The sequence below is a fragment of the Sparus aurata genome, chromosome 24 (genome assembly GCF_900880675.1).
Source record: "Sparus aurata chromosome 24, fSpaAur1.1, whole genome shotgun sequence".
NCBI lineage: Eukaryota > Metazoa > Chordata > Actinopteri > Spariformes > Sparidae > Sparus > Sparus aurata.
This window is the reverse complement of record NC_044210.1, coordinates 6,413,648-6,428,254: the sequence shown is the minus strand read 5'-3', so window position 1 is coordinate 6,428,254 and position 14,607 is coordinate 6,413,648. Positions and strand designations below refer to the sequence as shown.

The 14,607-nt window shown below is 43.9% G+C and overlaps 1 protein-coding gene across 4 annotated transcripts in view; it reads left to right on the top strand.

Annotated features, from left to right (window-relative positions):
* Nucleotides 1-14,607, top strand: part of LOC115577197 (FERM and PDZ domain-containing protein 4-like) — an 85,340-nt gene that overhangs the window by 37,955 nt on the left and 32,778 nt on the right. The gene's annotated exons all lie outside the window — the stretch shown is intronic.

Sequence of the window (14,607 nt, the reverse complement as noted above, 5' to 3'; positions counted from 1 at the left end):
TAGGGAAAAAAAAAACACATCTCAGAAATGCAACGCTTTAATCAGTCCTTCATTCTCTTCCGCAGAGATTCATTTCCTGGCGAACACTAATATTCTGTTATGTTATGATTACCGCATTTCGCTCCCAATAATTTCAGTCATCTCTCATGGCAGATAATACTGAGCGACCGGAGCGACGCGCCCCGTGCTTCCGCTTCTCTTTGACGAGAGAACAAATTTGATCAATTATGCAAATGAGGCAAAAACCCATTTTGTTCCCTTGCTCCTTGCTCGGATCCAAACTTCCTTCCCCATCGTCTCCGCTGCGCAGAAACAAATAACTTTTAGAACAGGCATCACCTCCCAATTACGCTTCAATTCTCAAACGGGGAGCGCACTGACATTCAGATGTGATATGCCAGCTGATCATTAATGCAAAAAGTGCGTCTTATTGAATTCCTGCCCACGGGACTGCGCAGCGGGTTCTGTAAATGTTAAGAGAGTTTGACATACAGCGTGTTTTTTTCTCTGTTAGCACTTTAACGTCTCTTGTATTCCGCATGGAACCTGGTTAGGAGGCAACGGTGCTTAGTGCATTATTCAATGACACGTTGGTACGTAGGCTTCTGCTGCGTAAACAGCCTCGCGGTAACCAAACCGTGACTGTGGAAGTTCGGTTCCAAAGTGTTTATTTCCCCAACGCCCATCGTAACAAGCATGTAAATGGTGCTTGGCCCTAGTTTGAACTCCCCGGGAACAAAGGCAATAAAACCACCGGCGTGTCCCAAGATAATTCAGTCAAGAGACGGATCTTCTTTCTGAAGTTTCTAACAATACAGTAGACTCTAGGTTGAGTTAGCCGGTTACAATACAGCTTTTCACTATTCTATCGCTGATGTATTCAGCGTTCAAATTGCTTCAGGAGGCATAATGTATAGAATGGCGATAAATTCAGGAAAAAAACTCCACTGCCACCAACATCATCAAAATGCAAAATTAAGGATTACGTTTTACAAGGATGATTTTCATCCCTCCAGCATGGTTCCAGAGTAAACCAATTGCCAAACTAAATGTTGGCAATATACGTTTCTGCAAACCTCGATCTGTTGAAACTCTTTCGGTTCAGTTTATTTTGTTGTGACAAGGTCTTGCTTTAGGCTGGTTAGGTTTAGGTTAGGGCGAGGAAAAGATTGCGTTTTGGTTTTTATTGCCACAAACACGGCTGGAAATGGCCCAACCTCCCGTCGGTCCATCAATATCTGCTTTTTGTCGCCACAAAAATGGCTGTAAAATTGTCCCAACATCTCCTTTAATCTATCCAGTAGTGTCACGCTTAGATATGTTCAAACCCCTTAACCCCTCTGCAATAATATCAAGTGGTTTAACGCTTAAGGATGTTAAAAAATGCAGTCATTGGCCTGCAGCCAACTCCTCTAGCTGTCACGTTACCATGGTCCTTCACTCCCTCTCTGACCGTAGATGTCGGCGCATGTTATCTGAAGGTAATATGGTATAGATTGTAGAAATGTTGATAAGAAGAGTACAAATGTAACATATCTGTGGTTTTCAGAAACAATGCCAACATTGCATTCCAATTTCCTGGGCGGTCCGGAGACTTTACCAAGGAGCACTGAAGCATGCTCATGGCGGCCGGACACCTCACCGAGACACTGCCAGTTTTATCTCGTAGTTCAGATTTATTCCCTTTGCACTTCACATAATACAGACTACAGACTTGGCCAAGCTTACCATTTCTTGGCTCCAGCCTCACACTAAGCATACAGACATGAGAGTGATATCGATTCATCTAATTCTCGACAAGAAAGCGATTAAAGTGTATTTCCAAACATCTCGAGCCGTTCCCTCACGCAGAAGAAATGATGACTACATGCGCGCGTTCTATTTGTACTCGTGTCCTATGCATTATGCTTTAAACCCTCGTGTTGTGTGTGCTTTATAGGTCACACAATTGGTCCCTGTACGAGGCGGATTCTCAAGGCAATGCTCACAGAAAACAGCTCTTTTCAAACATGTTACATTTCCAAGCGTGCGCACAGTGAAAGTGCACGCCACAATGTGCGGCGCCTTTGCCCCTCAACTTCCGTACCGTTTACCTTCCACCTGCCGTTGTTCCCTTCTCACACAAATACTCGCGGGTGCATTCACCACTAGCCCGGCGTGTGATAAAGTGTTAAAATGCCGAGGACACGCGGGTGATATTTGCATGCGTGTTCGTGTTATATATCGAGACACGTCAACTCGGAAAAACTACGTATTCTTTCAAGTGATCACGAAAGCGGAAAAATACAAAGATGTCTCCGCTGGTTTGACGACTAACATGCGGACGAGGCTGTTTCGCGAAGCCATACAGTCGTACTGTACGGTCCTCTTGGCGAGTGCACGCTCAATAATTGATCACTCTGGCTGTGTTTTACTACATGGAGTGAGCAATTCTGTGCTTGTAGGACAGCGGACAAGTTAAAAATATCTTCCACAGCTTACATTTTTCGATTCTCTCTCATGCATGCAGTTTGCAGCGGGAAAAAAGGAGTTGGAGGAAATGTTACATCAGTGAATCCTTGTCATTTATCTTTCATGCCGATTGCCGCATACATTTGTTTGTAAGTTTGTAAGTTGCCACTTGTGATGAAGTGGACAAAGTAGACTTTAAAATTCATTCATTTTTTATTAATTTGCTCCTGCTGTCTGAACGAGTGAAGGTTAGCTTATAAAGAAAAAGAGAGTCAGGTAAGAGGAAATGGGAGGCAAAGTGTCTAACAGGTTCAGTGGATTGACAAATGAAATTTGACTGTAGTGGAAACAGTGACGCGGCAGATGATGGACGAGCTCATGCTGACTCCTGCCAGTAGCCTGTTTGTTGATACATCTGTTCGCTAAAGAGGCTAGTGGAGTGATTAGTTCTGCTCCAAATACCATCACATAATACTTAAGTGCCACGGTGCATACTCAGAGCCACACGGTCAGACACACACACACACACACACACACACACACACACCTAATATACTGTAAATCCCCATACAGTACAGTACACAAACACACATATGTATACGCCGGCAAACGTGGCGTGTACATACGTACGTGGCAGCGTGAGGTCGAGATTCCCGACATCCATTCCCTCCACTGATTGAGCGCGACTATTACCTCCCATAACTGGAACCGAAATGAATTGACTAATTCAATTTGAAGCAAATTGAAAAAAGCCCGACATCCCCTTCAATCCCTCCTGCAGCGTGAAGCCGGGTTGGAAATGGATTACGAGCTTGCACATCTGCATTTTTCATGTGCAAGTGCGCAAATTCAAAAGACACTAAAGCGGCGGATCGTTACCAGATCAGAAACCTTGAATGCGTCGGAAGCAAACAGTGAGCAGTGACCGTCACAAGCAGCTGATGTGTAAAAATGCACCTTGAGCCCGTGGTCTGTAAAAGCTAGGGAATTATAATGAAATCAATTCATTTCAGTACTAAGTGCTTACATTGCTATGGCAGCTGCTGTTTTTAACACCACTGACTGTCAAGGGACACGCAGGCAAAGGTGTCATTTACACTGGGGGGACGCTGGGGACATGTTCCCCACCGCTGTTTGAAATGACTGATTTTTCCTCGCGTCGCTTGCTAAAAGCATAACTGTTAATTAAAAATGTGCTTAAAAAAAAATCTGCTTCTGCCAAGGAAATATTAACTAACAAATGATAATTGAGCTGCCAGTATGCAATTTTTTTCTCTCCCCTTAATTATCTACTCCGACCTCGTAGAAAGATTTGCTGAAAATTGCATGGGTTGAAAACTGTTTTTTCACCCGGGCCCTTACGTCCCCGCCCCCTTTCAACACAAGGTGAGGCCTGTGTGAGGTGCAGGCGGTTCTGGAATATAGGCACCTCGGAATTTGCAAGCAATTTACAAATCGACCCCATGAGGATGGATCCGACCGTACACAGATAAGAGGACGAGGGACAAAAAACGAAGCAATGATGCGGATTCCGCTTCAGTCAGTCAGTCCAGTGTTGGAGTTTTCCCCATTTGCCATTCCTCCTTCTATAGAGAAGGCCCAAACGTTCCTCAAAAGCATCCTCAGGACCACCCTGACCACACACGGTCGAGCCATGTGAAAGGTTTAGACCTAATCTTGTTCAGCTTTGGACGGAGTCAAGCTCGCTTTTCACCTTTCCAAGTCACGTCTGCTTGAGACTCCATCTCTCTACCTAACAAACAGACGTGAATTTGTATCCCACTCTCCGAAAGACAAGCAAATAGGCGTATTATGCAAACTTTTAAATCATTGCTTTTGTTTAAGGCTTTGCGGATTCATGTGCATAATTACTCGGAACACTTCGCAGTGCCGTGACATGTTTATCCGTGGCTCATCCGATCCCGCAGCACTTTATTACTTTCCTTTCCTCCTTTGTGCTGCGAATGCGCCAGCGCGCCGACGACGTCTCCATTCCGACATTATGATTCAAGAAACGAGACGTGAGCATAAGTGTTTCCTCATTCATCCTAATGATCACTATCCCCTCTGTGTAATCTTATTTTCGGAGCGTTTAGCGAAGCTTGTTCTGCGGCGGTATTTTTATCCCGCGGAATTATGCCTCAATGTCGGGTGCAGATGTTCCAGCCGGCTGTAACGTCTCTCAGCCTGTGTGTGTATTCGACGTGGGCTGAATGCACCCGGCGACAAATCAAACCACTCGAGTGCATTGAGCTCACAGCCGCAGTCACACACTCTCTGCAGCCACGGGTTCCTTTACGCGCTGCATGCGGCCGTGCGACCGCGCTCATCTTTAACCTTTACGATTGACTTGAACCAAATCGACGGAGGTAGTCAATGCCCGGTCGTCATCGCATCACGCGAGTGCGGCCAACCAACCAGAATCTGACTGGTGGTGAAACTCCCCGTGGGCATGACCTCGGTCACTACTCTGCGGTCCAGATTTGAGCAAGAATTAAGGGGCTTGGATGCAGCAAGTAAAAGTAAGTCAGAGGGAAAATCTGAGCCTTGACTTTTTTCTGTTGTTTACTTTATCACAGACTGGGAGGGGGAGGGCGACTGCTGAGTAATTGCCCTTTAAGTCATCTCTGGGGAGCCATCCGTTTTATCCCAGTCATCTCAGGGCTTATTGTTGATTCCTTAATGGACAGCCCAAAAGATGAAGGCTGCAGTAGAAATACATCATCTTGCTGGACTAGATTGAAAGCTGAACTTCATTTAACACGTGCGATAGACACAGAAAACTGAATGTCTGGGTTTATGTAGTGACACTGAATAAAGCTGCAGACGGATGATTCCGTCGCTGTACACTACTACTGTATGTGTTTTGGCAGCAACAGTGAGTTCAATTGCCGTTCCAGCGGAGCTTTAGGCCAAATACAGGGATCAATCGATTCGACAACGGCGCAAACATAATTCACGTGGCCAGCCACCGTTTTTTTTTTCTTTTTTGGGACTTGCAAAAACATCATTTAAAACTTTGCTCCACAGCCCCTTCATGTTTCCGGGCGCCTTGGCTCCGCCGCACTTTTTATGTGACATTTACAACGGAATCGATGGGGTGCTGTGCCGCGGACTGTGTTGTCCTGCGGAGATGTACCGCTGTGCTGCGAAAGGCTGAAAGGCAACACTGTAGAGCTGCCGCTGATACAGATAGAGTGGGAGCTAATAGTGTGTCACACAGTGGCAGGTTGTTGACACGAGTGCACTACAAGCGGGAGAGTTATTCCTTCAGCAACATGTTTTTCATCGCTTTTATGGAAGTCCGGATACAACCGGAGGCAGTTTTCTTGTCCTCGTTTCCTTCCCGCGACCCGTCCTTGACCCTCCTCGCATTTAGAGTTATTATTGCCAATAACATAAAATCACTAATAACATGAATAAATGCTAAGAAATGAATCAAGGTGGGATTTTTCCAGACAGGTCTTAAACTTGAAGGTAATTTATCATCTGAAGCAATACTTCTAGCTGAACAAGCCCGACCTCGTATTGCACAGTAAGGGTCGCGCTCTTTATCGATTGTTTCAGCTCCTCCGTTTTCATCACGCAGGCAATCCCGCCCGTCAATCAAAGCGCTGGCTTACATGGCTCCCAAAGGGCAACGCACGTTCTTACAATGCGGACTTTCAAAATGCAGTTTTGGGGAAGGCATTTTAATCGGGAGGGAATTTAATACCGAAAACAAACTCCCTTTGCTCGGTTTTCATGACCTGAATGAGCTGGATAAACAAAACTAACCTCAGAAGGACAGCACAATTTCGTACTGTTTCGCATTTGGCGGACCCTGCCACCTTTCTTGCTTCAAACAGCGTTCTGGGAACCTTGTTTATTCAGAGTTTGTGTTATTACCTCAATAATTTTGTGAACGTTAGAATTTGTTGAGATGGAGTTTCTTGCGTAGTGCCCCTTTAATGTAGGAATAAACACACATTTGCTCCACCTTACCAAATTTATCCTTATCCATAAAACAAATAATATGTGCGTTCACATTTAACTGAGTGAGATAAGTGCCCACGCTCTTTTCCCATCTTGTAGTTTATCTGCAATGTCAATCTATTCGACTCCTCGCATCTTTAAGTCCGTTTAATCCATCCGGCTTGTTTATATTCCCTGTCAGCGTCCTTCAGTTTCAGTGCTTAGTGCCCTGTTTCATCTGATATCACCTTATCTTCTAAATGAACACACTCGTAGGCGCAATCCAAACGCACCTCTCCCCCCTCGCAAAAATACTTTCACTCCTAAGTAAAAATGTGACCTTTCGACGCCCTTGCACGCTCGTCTCGAGCCGTCCGCGGTGCAGCTGTGGACTGCCACTGAGCAGAGATAAGTATACGTGTGTGTTGTTTTTTGCTAGAGTCTGGCCGGCAGCCTGTGCAGTCCAAACCTTTGCATTGGTAGAGGACAGGGTGTTCCCAGTTGTTGTCCGGTTACACACAGAGTGTAAACATTTGGAGACAATGGAGCCGGAGCCCTTGAAAGTCCATATTTTAAGTGATCCTGGCAGGGCGAGGTAACGAGGACGCGGTGGCTGGAGGTGTAACCGGGCCGGACAGCTGTGATTGATGCAGCTGACTGTGTACTTATTGATACAGCCCTGACACGTCTTTGTGCTCGTGTATTGCTTGTGTGTGTTTGTCGGGGATAAACAAGGATCACAGATTATGTTCTGCACTGTATCGAGGTAGAAATCAGTATTCCAACCCCGAGCGGGCGCTGTGTAACAGGAGCGGAGCTGTCCGCGGTCCTGAAACCAGCCGAGCAGAGGCAGCTCCCCTCGCTCACCTACTTTGATGTTTTTATAAGGAGTAGCTCTTTATGGCGAGCCTTTTTAATTGATTGCATCATCGCGCGCTGTTGGCATTTTTCCACATCAGCAAGGCCGGCCCGGTGTTTGTAAGGAGCTGAGTTTAATCTTGAGGGAACGTAAAGATCCAAATCCTACTCATCAGCTCAAGTACAGTTCAGTCTTTATGATGGTTTCAGACGACAGTTATTATGCAGGGAAAAGACTTTATAGTGTTCCAGTGCAGCGCGGTGCAACATGACAAATGCAACATCTACTCCCAACCATAAAATAGCACAATGGCGGTGACTCCCTGTCTCTGCGTGTGGCTAAATACAAATTATTGTATATAGTGGAGTGTGGAAACCGTGATCAGATGCCAGACTACAGTGAATAAATAACATTTTTGAAGGAAAATATCTTGAGAAATTGATTTAACATCATCCCTCACATTGATGACATGCTGACTGTGTATAATAGACCTTCTCCAGACCTCTGGATTGCTGCAGATATTTTTTTTAATTTAGAAATTCAAATAGTTCTGGTGTTGTGCTCAGTAACGGCTGTTTCTCTGTTCGAAAAAGGAAATCAAAAAGGGAATATCACGTGCCAGAGCCTGAAAATACATCCTTGAAAAACAGGCTGAGTCCACTCAGGTTTACAGAAATGACAACCCTTAAATCAACGCATTTCTTTGATTTTCGGTGGAAAAAAAATGTTGAGCTAAGGTTAGTGGAATATACTGTATATATCGCTTGACACTATTATTAATATGTTTAGGGTATAAAAGGCCCAAGCACACCATAAACTGACACAGTGACCGCTCACAGGGCTAGTGGGTAAGCTGCTCTAGCCATTAAGCTAATAAATAACTCTGCAGCAGTCAGTTACAGTAACTTTCAGTCTCTTACTGGCACCACACACCCACTGCATTTTGTTCTCGGGATTGTACATCAGTTCAATCAATAAAGAGTTAATGCAGACCTATAGCAAGCTCTCTAATCCACTGAGCTTGATAACTGACAGCTAAAATAATGCTAACAAACTAGCTATCAGGGCGATATCTTAATGTAGCAGTCAGTGAACTAGTTGTCAGTTGCCAATCTTGTTGACATAGAGAGCTATAAAACCCCTTAGGCTGGAGATATACTTACATTTAACAATGCGTTTGTACATTGTCTACACTAACAAATGGTTATAAAGCAACTATGTCAACTTACCCAACCGGCTTGGCAACCGCCAGGTAGCTAACTTACAGTCAACAAACTAGCTAACAGTACAGTAACTAAATAGAGAGCAGACGTCACGGCCCTTCTGGTGGACCACCATGTTGCCATATTCCAGCAAAAGTATTAATGGTAGTGACTGTTGAAAGACGAAGAGAGTAACTCTATGAGAGTAACTCTCCTTTGCCCAGAACTGCAGCTCTCAATAGGTCCAGACTTATTGTTTATGTGCCTAGGAGGCGGCCATGTTGGTATTGGTGGCATATATATTGTGCACAGTGATGTAGTTCACTGAGCGGCTTCACACAAAACTAAATTGTATTTTTAGGACTATCTATGACTTTCTTGACATGCAAAATTACCTCGCAAATTGTCAAACATCACATGTGTAAGTCATGCCATTGGCACACACCGCAAGGGGCGGGACTTTTGATTAAAGTCACTTTTTAAATGTTTGTTTAAATCATAAATCGAGACAACCCCCCTCACAAACAGACTTTGGCTTAAATGAACACAGAATACTGAAGCGAAACCAAATGGCAGGTCAGTCTGATTATCAGGCAGTTGAATGCTTCAGCTTTGTCGATGATCAACATTGTCCAAAGTCCTGATGGCCAAGTGCTAGTCATGGTTGCTGCAACTTGAAGTCTAAATGTGGCCTTTAAATGGTGCATTAGTTTTTCACTTTCAGATGGATGGACAAGGAAACTGGAATCATCTGGTTGGATGGATCCATTAACCGATTTCAGCGAGTCTTGAGTTGTTTTCGTCTGCATCCAGGGAATTTGTGTTTTATTTTGAAGTGTTTGCAAAGCCTCTGCCGCAATTAACAACTTTGTGAAGCTCTTGCAGTTTTTTTTTTTTTTTTTTTTTTTTTTTTTTTATTCCATTATGCTCGTTTAGCAAACATCCTCACTGTGCGGGATGTTCAGAGAGCATGCAGAATGAATCTCAGTGTTCAAGGGGCTACATAAAAAGAAACCGCGCGCGTACGTACTTGTGTGTACTCCCGTGCGCGCCCGGGTGCGTGAGAGCCAAAGCATGTTGTCATCAGGTTGTAAAGCTATATAAAGTGAAAGCACTTCCAGGGCAACTTTTAACAACGTGCACCGATGTTTCATTTATGAACAGCGCAGAGTCGTGGAGGAAGAGGGGGCGAGTAGGAAAAAAAAAAGCCAACAACCAGAGAGAGCATGTTGGATTGGGTGAGGGGATGGTCGGGCGATGGTTTGGAGTTTTGCTAGGAGCCTAGAGTGTGTTAATTTGGAGCATTAACGAGGAAGACGAAGAGGGGCGAAGCTGCATTTTGGAGGCAAATTAGGAAACTTCTTGTGACAGATTGATGCCAAGTCAGACAATTATGTTCTACTGGTTGCAGCATACAGAATGAAACACAGTGTTCAAGGGGGTGTACAGCGTGTGCTCGTATTTACGTGCACGTGTACTTGCCGTGCGGAAATGCACTGAGAGCCAAAGCATGTTGTCCTCAGACGGCGGAGCTATATAAAGTGTGAGCACTCCCAGGCAACTTTTAACAACGTGCACCCAATGTTTCATTTATGAACGGCGCAGAACCGCGGATTAAGAAGAGGGTCAGGCGATCGCCGCGGTTGTCATGCTAGGAGCTTGGAGTGTGTTAAGTCGGAGCATTAATGAGCATAATGAGGAAGACCGAGAGCAAAGAAGCTCCATTAGCAAGCAATTAGGACATTTCAAGCGACAGATCGATGGCAAAGTGGACGGTCCTTTTTTTCTACTGACTGCAGCACAAATCCAGTTAATTCGGCTTTAGGTGCATCCACTGTTCGATGTCCATAAAAGTGCCACATTATGTGCTGCTTATAGTCAACAAATCATGTGATATGAAGCTGCAACTGATGATTAATTTCATTCTTTTACTCTCTCTATCTTGTTAATCGTCCGTTAATTTGTCAATTCTTGGCACAAAATGGTGAAATAAGTCCAAAGTGACGTCTTTGAATTGTTTAAAGTCGAAACCCAAAACTATTTAGGTTACGGTCACATGTGATAAAGAAAAGCAGCAAAACTTAACATTTGAAAGGAAAAGACTTTGCACTTTTGCTTGTAACATTACTGAAAAGAGTACTTTGGCAGTTATGGCTTCAACATAATGCACTCTTGCATTCTTACGTATTGCACCTTCAAGACAACCTCACAGTACGTTGACTTTCTCAAGAAGTCTGCTGTGCTCCTTTGAAATTGACAATCGAGAGCGAAGCTTGGGGGAAATCTTTGGTCAGTGGTCGAAAACGGTGGTCTTCAAACACTTGATTCTCTGCTGCTCTTGTACATTATTGTGCTAGGATCCACGATCTAACATGCCTCGCCTGTTTTGCACGGACGCAGCCGCCTTTTTAACAGACTTGCGTCACAGAATCTGACGTTCAGCAAACCTGCCAGCTGTGCATATGAGGTTTAAGTCAGTTAGACCATTTTATTATGTGTCTCTCCATGGTAGTTTTTTTTTTTTTTGTTGTTGGTCTTCTTATTCTTGAAGTTTATGCCCAGAGCCAGAGTGTTTTAATGGAGCCTCCCGCTGAGTTTGAAGTTGATACACTCTTGAAACCCTTTGTGTTATTTCAGGCAAATAGTGAAGCTTTTGCAGAAGTTGCTGTTTTTCTTTTCTTCACCTGCTCGCTGAGATTTTATGCGATCCGCGGCGTGAAATCACGGCGAGTGAAAGCTGTCCCTTTGCCTCTCATCCCTTGAGCTGCTTGGATTGGAGTAGATTTTTTCTGAAGCACTCAAGTCATTACGCCGGTCCTTAAAAGCCAGACTGAGAGTGAACACTTTTTTCCATTTATTGCAGACTCAGCTGACATGCGAAAATGAATAAACTGGGAAGGAAGTGACCCAAACCCTGATTTACATTTTCTACGTGTCTTTCACACCGCTCCAACCGCCACTTAACGTACATGTCCTTGTATGCTGAGAAAGGCTCCTATGTTCCTCTAGCATGCAGGACACTCAGCAGCCGAGCTTTTAGAAAAGAAGGAAAAAAAAACAGTCTCCCATTGAATCGCGCTTGTGCTTAAATTACCCTAGTTGTTCCTTAGAGTGTAAAGTAGTGCGAATTGGCAGGGGGAGGTGGTTTTTACGCTACAGGCTGTTGTGAGCATTGTCATAATGTAGGCTAAAGCATCAAGGGAGAGCTCTTCGCTTTTTTTTTTTTTCGTGCAAATGCAGGCAGTCTGGGTAAAAGATCTCGAGGGGTTTACAAGATTTAATGTCCCCCGTTGAGAGTGCATGTGTGTGGTCTATTCAAAAAAATGAAGGTCAAGCTGAATCATTTTCACTCCTGGCACACTAAGTAGGCGTGCCATTGGCAGAAACAGTCCTTTAAAATGTCCTCAATCCCGAGGCTGGATTTTCTTTTGAAGTGCAGGAGCGTCTTGTTGAAATTATAAATTCAGTAGTCGGGATTTTGAAAATGTGTGTCAATAAAGGTCAACGCGGAAATGCCCCGGCGACTCTGATCCCTCTCTGGCGCTCTCCTGATGTCCCTTCAAAGAGACGGTCAGACTGATGCTGACTAATGCTAGGGCTCAGAGTCCAAACGTTAGTCACATATCAGGTCAAAACTGAAAAACAGAGAGACTGCGAGACCCCCGGAGGGTGGGAGAGGGAAAAAAATATCCCTACAAATGATCCAGATCTCAAGATTACATCTTAAAATATCTTTTTTGATCCGACCAGCAGCTCACAACCCAAATATATTCCATTTACAATCACGTAAATCAAAGAGAAAGAGCAAATCCTCACAGTGGGCAAGCTGCAACTACGGGATCTTTGAGGAATGACTTCGAGAACTGCCTATTAATTGACAATTTATTTCACAAAATCAATCCATCCAGCTGATGTCGAGTCACTCATCAGTGGACATGAAGACCAAAATTCTAATGGCTCGTGAGTTACATAATACGGAAAGCCACAATAATCATATTTACGGATGAAATGCAATAAATGTCCGAGAAAAGGGGGGATTATAATCTACTCTGATGATGTGTATGTGGTACTATGGATGTTACCCTTTCTGAGCCCGGCGATGGATTACTTTACTGGACAGTAACAATCGGAATCGGAGCTGCAGTGTATGAGAAATGAAACGTTTGCCGGGGATGCGCGCGGAGCTCAGCGTTCGGGGCTGTGCGTTGTTGCTGACTGGAGCATGTGGTGGCTGAGCAGGGGAGGTCCGCGCCAGCTGGCTCGACTGCTTTTCTGCGATAGGGGGGTCTGAAATATGATGCAGCAAAAAAAAACAAAAAAAAAAACCAACCTGACTAGTAGCTCCAGTAACGGCCGTCTTCGCTCCGAGTACGGATCATGTGCTTATGCAAGAGGTTATGCCTTGTTGTGCAGTACTGTGATCCAACCTTTGTTATTGGTGTTTTTTTGAACAACCCAATGAAAAGACAGAGAGGTTCGGTGTTTATAATGGGCGTCTGTTAAGGACCAGCCACGATAAATCAATCAGACAAGGGTGGTTTTACGAGGGGAGCAACCATCAGGATTCTAATTATTTGGAAAACACTGAAAAAGAAATACTGATAGCAAAAAAAAACCCCTTGGAATAGGCTTCATTCTTAGTTTGTCTCTGCTAATTCATCGCCAACTGCGCATATAAATCCTGTCTTTCCAGTGGCATAACTACATTGTGCCTGGAATATTGGATGGACTGACATAAAAGTTGGTTGACACTCATGGTCTCCAGAGGATGCATCACAATGACTTTGGTTATCCAGAAACTTCAGTACTTCAGGTTCATAATGTCTTGACATCTTGTGGATGCTTTGCCATTAAATGTCATAGATACTGAGAGTAAACTGATGGTCTTCTGAACTTTCATTAAATGCCATCATCGGATCAAAATTTTGCTGTTTAACACTACCTAGTAAACTTGTGCTAATTAGCAATTGTTGGCATGATAATACCTTTAACTAAGACGGTGAACATGGGGACAGCAGCCTACACACACGAAAACATCGCCATCTTGGCACTTTCATGGTGAGTATGTTAGCATGCTAACATTAGCATTTAGACAAAACCGACTAACCAATAACTGTTTCAAAAATATGTTTAGTGCTAAGTGGCAATTCATAGCATGCTGACATTTGAAACGGTGACCATTTTAAACACTCTCAGCATGCTAACGTTGCAAATATGAGTATGCTAACATCAGCATGTATCAAGAACTTTTTTCTTGACTTGCAGAATCATTTGCTATTTGTCTCTCTTTGACATACAGGAAGCAAGAAAATACTTACTCTTTTTTTTTTAGAAAGACCACAAGTAAGGAGTGAAATATTTAGTGATGCATTATTTTATGCTCACCTTTGGAGTTAGCTTGAAGCACCGCTCTGCCAAGTACCCTCGCAGGGCCGAAAGCTTGGCAGTAGCCCATTATGGAAGATGTCTCTCTTGTAATGGCAGCGTGTCAAAATTAATTAATCAATTATCTATAAGTATAATGTATCTATTAAGTCAATTACACGCCACAGTTTCAGTTGTCACTGCCTCATTTGCAAATGAGGTTTTTATATGTTACATTTTGTCCATAAATGTCATCCTGAAGCTAACTTAATCTATCGCATGGCATTAAACTTAAAAAACCCATTCGAATATATATTCAAAGATGTTCGTTAAAACCATGTTCCACATTTTCTCTGACGAATTGTGCTTGTCAGGGCATTTTTGTCGAGGAAAGAATGAGGAGTTGATTGAGTTAAGCGTTATGAAGTTCTGCTTCTGAGCAGTGCTGTGAAGGGCTCAGAGAAATTGATCCCTCTTTGAGAGGAGCGTGAATTGATTGTTCGGAAAAGAAAAAGTACTTTTTGAAAGCAGTACACTGGCCTTTGCTGCAAAGGCAACCCTAAGAAACCGGCATCCTGCTGCTTCTTTTTGAATGCATGTATTTGGATTTCTGATAAGCTGAGGGGAAACGGCATCAAACAGAGGGAAGCCGGGGGAAGGGCTTGTGTCAGCACAGCAAGTTTGTGATTCATCAGTTGGCGCACGGTTCAACGAGAAGGCACCTTTCATGGTGTGAAGGCAGGGGTTACGTTGCAACTTTGTACACGGTACTTTGTG